The following is an 8,861-nucleotide window of genomic DNA, read 5'->3' as shown; positions in this document are numbered from 1 at the left end:
TGCCTACATTTGACTTCTTCCTCTATGTTTCATATAACACACATACATGAATTATTCATTTCGGTTGCCTCTTCTGACGTGAAGTTTGTTCTATAGAAGATATTTGACTCTGATGTGTGCCACAGAAAGTATTTGACTCTAGCCACAAAATTAAAGAAATTAGAAGAGGGGGGGGGGGGGGGGGGGGATTTCGGCAAGGCTATTTTCTTGCCTGCCTTCCACAAAAGGAAGTGGTTATTTCAGCAATAGTTTTCGGAGCCCTCTACTGTTCTCTCTACCCATCCCCCAATCCCCCATCCCATTGTGCTTTCCCTCTTATGGCTTTTCCTAAAAAAAATTGTTACACTTTTCTGTTTTAATTTTTTAAGAATGTAGGTATTGCAGTAATAATAACAATAATACATTTTAAAAAATTGAACTCTGGGCGAAAAAGAAAGTTCAAATATATAAGTCAACATGAGTGCATATCCATAATCACAGTAAACTGTTAAACTAATAGAAAAATAAAAAAAAGTATAATAATATAATAAACAAAACTATGACTGAATGTGCCTCCATGTAGAATCCCCTCCCCAATAGGTCCCTTCGCCCTCAATAGCACACCCACAGCACCTCCACCATCCCCATCAACCTCCCCCCACCCCTCAACCACAAAACACAATAATGATAATAATAATAGAAATTAAAATTAAAAAAATATATACCAACATATATATACATATACACACACATGTACAGTAAAAACTGTTGAAGTCGGAAGTTTACATACACTTATGTTGGAGTCATTAAAACTCGTTTTTCAACCACTCAACACATTTCTTGTCAACAAACTATAGTTTTGGCAAGTCGGTTAGGACATCTACTTTGTGCATGACACAAGTAATTTTTCCAACAATTGTTTACAGACAGTTTATTTAACTTATAATTCATTGTATCACAATTCCAGTGGGTCAGAAGTTAACATACACTAAGTTGACTGTGCCTTTAAACAGCTTGGAAAATTCCAGAAAATTATGTCATGGCTTTAGAAGCTTCTGATAGGCTAATTGACATAATTTAAGTCAATTGGAGGTGTACCTGTGGATGTATTTCAAGGCCTACCTTCAACCTCAGTGACTCTTTGCTTGACATCATGGGAAAATCAAAAGATATCAGCCAAGACCTCAGAAAAATAATTGTAGACCTCCACAAGTCTGGTTCATCCTTGGGAGCAGTTTCCAAACACCTGAAGGTACCACGTTCATCTGTACAAACAATAGTACGCAAGTATAGACACCATGACCATGCAGCCGTCCTACCGTTCAAGAAGGAGACGCGTTCTGTCTCCTAGAGATTAACGTACTTTGGTGCGAAAAGTGGAAATCAATCCCAGAACAACAGCAAAGGACCTTTAAATTATTTATTTTTTTAACCTTTATTTAACTAGGCAAGTCAGTTATGAACAAATTCTTATTTTCAATGACGGCCTAGGAACAATGGGTTAACTGCCTTGTTCAGGGGCAGAACGACAGATTTTTTACCTTGTCAGCTCAGAGATTTGATCTTGCAACCTTTCGGTTACTAGTCCAACGCGCTAAACACTAGGCCACTAGGCTACCTGCCGCCCATTGTGAAGATGCTGGAGGAAGCAGGTACAAAAGTATCTATATCCACAGTAAAACAAGTCCTATATCGACATAACCTGAATGGCCGCTCAGCAAGGAAGAAGCCACTGCTCCAAAACCGCCATAAAAAAGCAAGACTACGGTTTGCAACTGCACATGGGGACAAAGATCGTACTTTTTTGAGAAATGTCCTCTGGTCTGATGAAACAAAAATAGAACTGTTGGGCCATAATGACCATCGTTATGTTTGGAGGAAGAAGGGGGAGGCTTGCAAGCCGGAGAACACCATCCCAACCGTGAAGCACAGGGGTGGCAGCATCATGTTGTGGGGGTGCTTTACTGCAGGAGGGACTGGTGCACTTCACAAAATAGATGGCATCATGAGGCATGAAAATTATGTGGATATATTGAAGCAACATCTCAAGACATCAGTCAGGAAGTTAAAGCTTGGTCGCAAATGGATCTTCCAAATGGACAATGACCCCAAGCATACTTCCAAAGTTGTGGCAAAATGGCTTAAGGACAACAAAGTCAAGGTATTGGAGTGGCCATCACAAAGCCCTGACCTCAATCCTATAGAAAATGTGTGGACAGAACTGAAAAGGCGTGTGCGAGCAAGGAGGCCTACAAACCTAACTCAGTTACACCAGCTCTGTCAGGCGGAATGGGCCAAAATTCACCCAACTTATTGTGGGAAGCTTGTGGAAGGCTACCCGAAACGTTTGACCCAAGTTAAGCAATTTAAAGGCAACGCTACCAAATACTAATTGAATGTATGTAAACTTCTGACCCACTGGGAATGTGATGAAGGAAATAAAAGCTGAAATAAATCAATCTCTCTACTATTATTCTGACATTTCACATTCTTAACATGAGGTGGTGATCCTAACTGACCTAAGACAGGGATTTTTTACTAGGATTAAATGTCAGGAATTGTGAAACACTGAGTTTAAATGTACTTGGCTAAGGTGTATGTAAACTTCCGACTTCAACTGTATACATAAACATATTCACAGGACACTCAACTTATCTCTTTTCCTTCATCAGATATGCAGGTGACATTTCCACCTGGATGACAGCACATAATCAGCAAGACGGGGATGCTCATCATCCGAGGGAATGCCTGCCCATTCTCAGATGTTAGACAATCCGAGATGATCACTTAATTTACATTACAGCCCTTGTCACCTCCAGATTTGACTACTTCAACTCACACCCTGCTGGAATCGCTGCATTCTCAGATTCCCCTCTGTTTTTTAATCTCTATATTGTAATCAATAAAGTGTTTCAAAATGCTGTACTTTTTTGAACTTATAATGTTCAGATCATTCCTGAGAGAGAAGGGGTGTAGTATCTCCAGATGGGCGTGTGGTACCCTTCCTCACCCATGCCAACTATATGTTACTTCTTGTGGGGTCTTTGTCTTGAAAGTAAGTATGAGAGTATAAGTAATGTACAATTAACCTACTGAAAGTATACTGACTAAAAGGCCAAACAGAACTGTCAAATTATATTCTAGCTGTGTCGTTGTATACTTGCGAATTAGAATCTTAAGTGTAACATAAATTTGTTGGGGAAAACTGAAATGCCCATAAAAAAAATATTCCCCAGTTTGCTGAATGTGTTCCTGAAGGAGAAATCGATTGTCAATTTCTAATTTAATATAATTGTAGATAAAAAATAACATTTACATGGATCTTTCAAGGTTATCTTTGATCCAACTTCTGACTAGATGGCCACTAAAACACATGTATTTAAATAATTATGTTACAAGAAACCTATACTATTCCGTTGTTCCCTGTTCCCTGTTTGCTCAGAAAAATAAATGTAAAGATGTATAGACTACTTGACATTATGTTTTGCTAGATGACCTGAGCCAACTGTACCACTTCTGTGAGGAGGTGGACAATAATGAGGAAGACACTAACTGGGTATTTGCTTGTTCACTTCTAAAGGGACATTTTTATGAGTACGAAATTGTACATTTACATTTACATTTTAGTCATTTAGCAGACGCTCTTATCCAGAGCGACTTACAGTAGAGTGCATACATTTTTATTACATTTTTACATACTGAGACAAGGATATCCCTACCGGCCAAGAGCAGACGCTCTTATCCAGAGCGACTTACAGTAGAGTGCATACATTTTATTACATTTTTTTTACATACTGAGACAAGGATATCCCTACCGGCCAAACCCTCCCTACCGGCCAAACCCTCCCTAACCCGGACGACGCTATGCCAATTGTGCGTCGCCCCACGGATTGTATAAGCAGTAATATTTCTAGAGGTAGTATCATTCGCTTTGTCTGATAATGAAATAATTGTAATTCAAGAAAATGTGTTTCAAGTTTTAAATATATTCAAATTTTTCCTCATAAATTTCAGATTGGTTGTGACCGCTGCCCACGATGGTTCCACCAGTCCTGTAGGAAAACCATCCCATCATTGGAAGATTATGTCTGCGCTGCCTGTCAGGACTAGGTTAGGCTAGGTATCACCTGGAAAACTTTCCATAAAAGTGGACTAAATGTTCAGTCGATTTGATTTATTGTCATTTTATATATTATTATGCAAAGATCAAAATTTGTATTTCTTATTTAATGTTTGTTAACAAACTTAACTTTCTGTGATGTTTTTGTGTTATTGTGTGATAATATTAGTGTATTATCATTATTTTCTTAAGCATATTGGAATCACTATGGTTGCAACCATAAACTGTCAACTCCACCTGCCTGATAAAATCTGAATTTAATTTGTCACAAGCCTCTTAAACAGCAGGTGTGAACTAACAGTGAAATGCTTAATTACAGGCCCTTCCCTACAATGACGAGGGAAAGAAAATACAGAAATAATAGAAAAGTAAAACACTTAATAACAGATACACAATTAGTAATGATAACTTGGCTATATATAAGGGGTACCAGCACCGAGTCAATGTGCATCGGTACGAGGTAATTGAGGTAGATACACTACACGACCAAAATTATGTGGACACCTGCTCGTCGAACATCTCATTCCAAAATCATGGGCATTATTATGGAGTTGATCCCCCCACCTTTGCTGCTATAACAGCCTCCACTCTTCTGGGAAGGCTTTCCACTAGATGTTGGAACATTTCTTTCGGAGACTAGCTTCCATTCAGCCACAAGAGCATTAGTGAGGTCGGGCACTAATGTTGGGCGATTAGGCCTGGCTCGCAGTCAGCATTCCAAATTTATCCCAAAGGTGTTTGATGGGGTTGAGGTCAGAGCTCTGTGCAGGCCAGTCAAGTTCTTCCACACCGATCTCAACAAACAATTTCTGTATGGACTTCGCTTTGTGCACTGGGGCATTGTCATGCTGAAACAGGAAAGTGCACCTTCCCCAAACTGTTGCCACAAATTTGGAAGCACAGAATCATCTAGAATGTCATTGTATGCTGTAGCGTTAAGATTTTCCTTCACTGGAACTAAGGGGCCTAGCCCAAACCATGAAAAACAGCCCCAGACCATTATTACTCCTCCACCAAACTTTACAGTTGGCACTACGCATTGGGGCAGGTAGCGTTCTCATCATCTGCCAATCCCAGATTCGTCCGTCGGACTGCCAGATGGTGAAATGTGATTCATCACTCCAGAGAATGCGTTTCCACTGCTCCAGTTTGGAACTAGGTAGTGAGTGTTGCAACTGAGGACAGGCAATCTTTACACGCTATGCACTTTAGCACTCGGTGGTCCTGTTCTGTGAGCGTGTGTGGCCTACCACTTCGCGGCTGAGCCGTTGTTACTCCTAGACGTTTCCACTGCACAATAACAACACTTACAGTTTACCGGGGCAGCTCTAGCAGGGCAGAAAAGGTGGCATCCTGTGAAGGTGCCACGTTGAAATTCACTGAGCTCTTCAGTAAGGCCATTCTACTGCCAATGTTTGTCTATGGAGACTGCATGGCTGTGTGCTCAATTTTATACAACTGTCAACAACGGGTGTGGCTGAAATAGCTGAATCCACTCATTTGAAGGGGTGTCCACATACTTTTCTATATATAGTGTATGTGTAACGGATGTGAAATTGCTATCTAGTTAGCGGTGGTGCGCGCTAATAGCCTTTCAATCGGTGACGTCACTTGCTCTGAGACCTTGAAGCCGCGGCTTTTGTGGAGCGATGGGTAACGATGCTTCGTGGGTGACTGTTGTTGATGTGTGCAGAGGGTCCCTGGTTCGCGCCCGGGTCGGGGCGAGGGGACGGACGTAAAGTTAAACTGTTACATATGTATGTATATGATGGTGTGTATAAACAGTTTGGACAGTATATTAAAATAAAAGGTGTTTACAGCAGTAGTTATATAGGATGAGCCTTGACTAGAATACAGTATATAGATATAAATTGTGTAACAGTATGTAAACATTTAAGTGACCAGTGTTAAAGACTATGTACATAGGGCAGCAGTCTTTAAGGTGCAGGGTAGAGTCCTGGGTGGTAGCTGGCTAGTGGTGACCATTTAACAGTCTGATGGCCTGGAGATAGGAGCTGTTTTTCAGTCTCTCATCCTCTGGAGAGCCCTGCGATTGCGGACAATGCAATTGCCGTACCAGGCAGTGATACAGCCTGACAGGATGCTCTCAATAGCGTATTTGTAGAAGTTTGTAAGGGTCATTACATTTTCACCCTTGACCTCTCTGTCACAGATCAGCTTCATCACCAGAGAGCAGGTTGAGTTGACCTTCCACATTCAAGCAGTTGACTCTACCGCAATTATTCAAAACATGCATTAAATGTTTTATCTACTGAATGGGGTTGTTTCAACATTTCCCCTAAAGCAAAAGTACGTTGCATCTAGATGTTGCAATACCACTAAGTTGCCAACAGATGGGGGTGTTTCAATCAAAACTTAATTGATATGAAAGTGAATTTGGAAATACAGTATTTGAGGAGGTAATTATTGGGGGAGCTTTTGGGGACTTAGTGGACCCAAAGGCACAATATAGAGAAATAAAAGCAAGAGTTTCTTTGCTGCAATTGATATAGTGCAATGTGATGTCTTATTAGCTAGCCTGTCTAAACTTTGAGGAAGCAAGAAAGTCCACAATGTCCCCAACAGCAAAATAAGCTCCATAATATTAGTATGATGAGCAGTTCCTAAAGCCTTCCCGCTCTCTTTAATTTCAGTCCAGACAAAACATAGAGAGGTACTGTAGCAAAGGATCCGATTTTTTTCTCTCTCCTACATTTTGAGTGATTATATAGTAGCTGTTTAGACTGCTTTATTAACTTTTATCCACAAACCATTTTATGAACCAAACAATATAATATTTATCCCCTCAGGTGTGTACTATGCTATATTATGTGGTCTGCAGGCTGAAGGGCCAGGGGTCAGAGTAGAGCAGATTAGAGTGGGTAAAAGGAGAGGACCACTTGATTTTTTACAGAGAGGGGTGACAGTGCCACAATAGCCAGGGGGAATATCTAAAGGAGTAAATATGTCAGATAATAACTGCTGCTGCATAAAGAGCCCGGGAGCATCGGCGGTAAACGCAGGGTTAAGGGTCGTCACGGTGATAACAGGGGGAGGGGGAGGGGTCTATTGTGTTCTGTGCGGCTGAGTGGAGGAGGGGATGAATGGGGATTAACCTTGCCCCAGTGGCTCTATACCCCCCCTCACACACCCCGAGACCTGGGGACATTCCCATCTGGGAACCCTCCTTTATCTGCCTCTTGGGAGTCAAAGGAGAGTCCTTTATCCTCTTCTACACCAGCCAGCCGCTCCACATACCACATACACACTCCTAATGCACAGGCATTACGTTAAAATGTTATGTTCTCATTTAGGGTAGATGCACGTTGCACACACACACACACACACACACACACACACACACACACACACACACACACACACACACACACACACACACACACACACACACACACACACACACACACACACACACACACACACACACACACACACACAGAGAGACATACACACACACACAGAGAGACATACACACACACACACACAGAGACACACACACACACACACAGACACACACACACACACACACACACACACACACACACACACACACACACACACACACACACACACACACACACACACACACACACACACACACACACACACACACACACACACACACAGAGAGAGACACACACACACACACACACACAGAGAAAGAGAGAGAGACACACACACACACACACAGAGAGAGAGAGAGAGAGAAACACACATACAGTATACACACGCACACAGGAAATGTCAATATGAGAGGGGTGTGGGGAGGACTGTGCAGACACGCTTTAGTTTTCTTAACACATTTAAATCTGCTCCCACTTCACCTTAATGAAGGGGGGTTGGAGTCGCCCCCTCTACGTAGCCCAGAAAACACACACTCTCTGTCTCACACACACGCTCAGTCACTGGTTGACAGGATTGACTTCCACATTGTCTAGGGAGGTTGTGAGGGACACTTGACAGGCTGAAGTAGAGGTTAATGGGGGAGATTGGTGGTCAGAATGAAACAGATTTCATGATGAAGCACTCTGTCTTTGTGGTATAAATGCCTGATTTGGCTCTTTCTCTGTCTCCCCGTTGACCTCCAGGCTATTAGCTCATGTGAATGCTTCACCACCGGAGGCCTCAGGGGATAAGACTGCAGATAGACGTTACTTACATCTAGACTGTCTGATATTGGTACATCAAAATACCTCAGGTTTCACTCAGCTACTAAGCTTTGCTGTCTGGTTTTTGCAGACGGTTCATGCTTTCAGACACGCATCAATACATAGGACTGCTATCAGAATATCCAATATCAAAGCAGCCTCTTCCAGCCATGCTGATTTCAGCTTCCATTCTGTTTGGCTGCACAATGGAACCAGGACGGTGGATCAAAGATAAAGAAGGAAGACTCAATGTACTTTCAATATACTTCTGCAGAGTGTGGTGTTGGAATGCATCCGCTGGTTCTTCCTCATTGACTTCTATAAGAACCGTTGGAGCCCAGTGGCTGTACACTCTCAGGGAACATACCATTAGTTCTCGCTAAACTTTGTAGCTTCACTTTGCCTCCACCAGAGGGCAACATCCATATACCACCACTCTGTCCACACACACACAGTACGAGGCTTGTGTTGAGGGAGCTGTGTGTTGGAATGTGCCCTCTTTCTCTCAACATATAAAGCCACTAACTATGACTTCCCTCTTCCACTGTGAGGTTGACTATTTACTTTCTTTTACCAGAGTGGTTTAGTTTGTC

Source organism: Salvelinus alpinus, chromosome 10 (assembly GCF_045679555.1).
Source record: "Salvelinus alpinus chromosome 10, SLU_Salpinus.1, whole genome shotgun sequence".
Taxonomy (NCBI): domain Eukaryota; kingdom Metazoa; phylum Chordata; class Actinopteri; order Salmoniformes; family Salmonidae; genus Salvelinus; species Salvelinus alpinus.
This window is presented reverse-complemented; position numbering follows the sequence as displayed.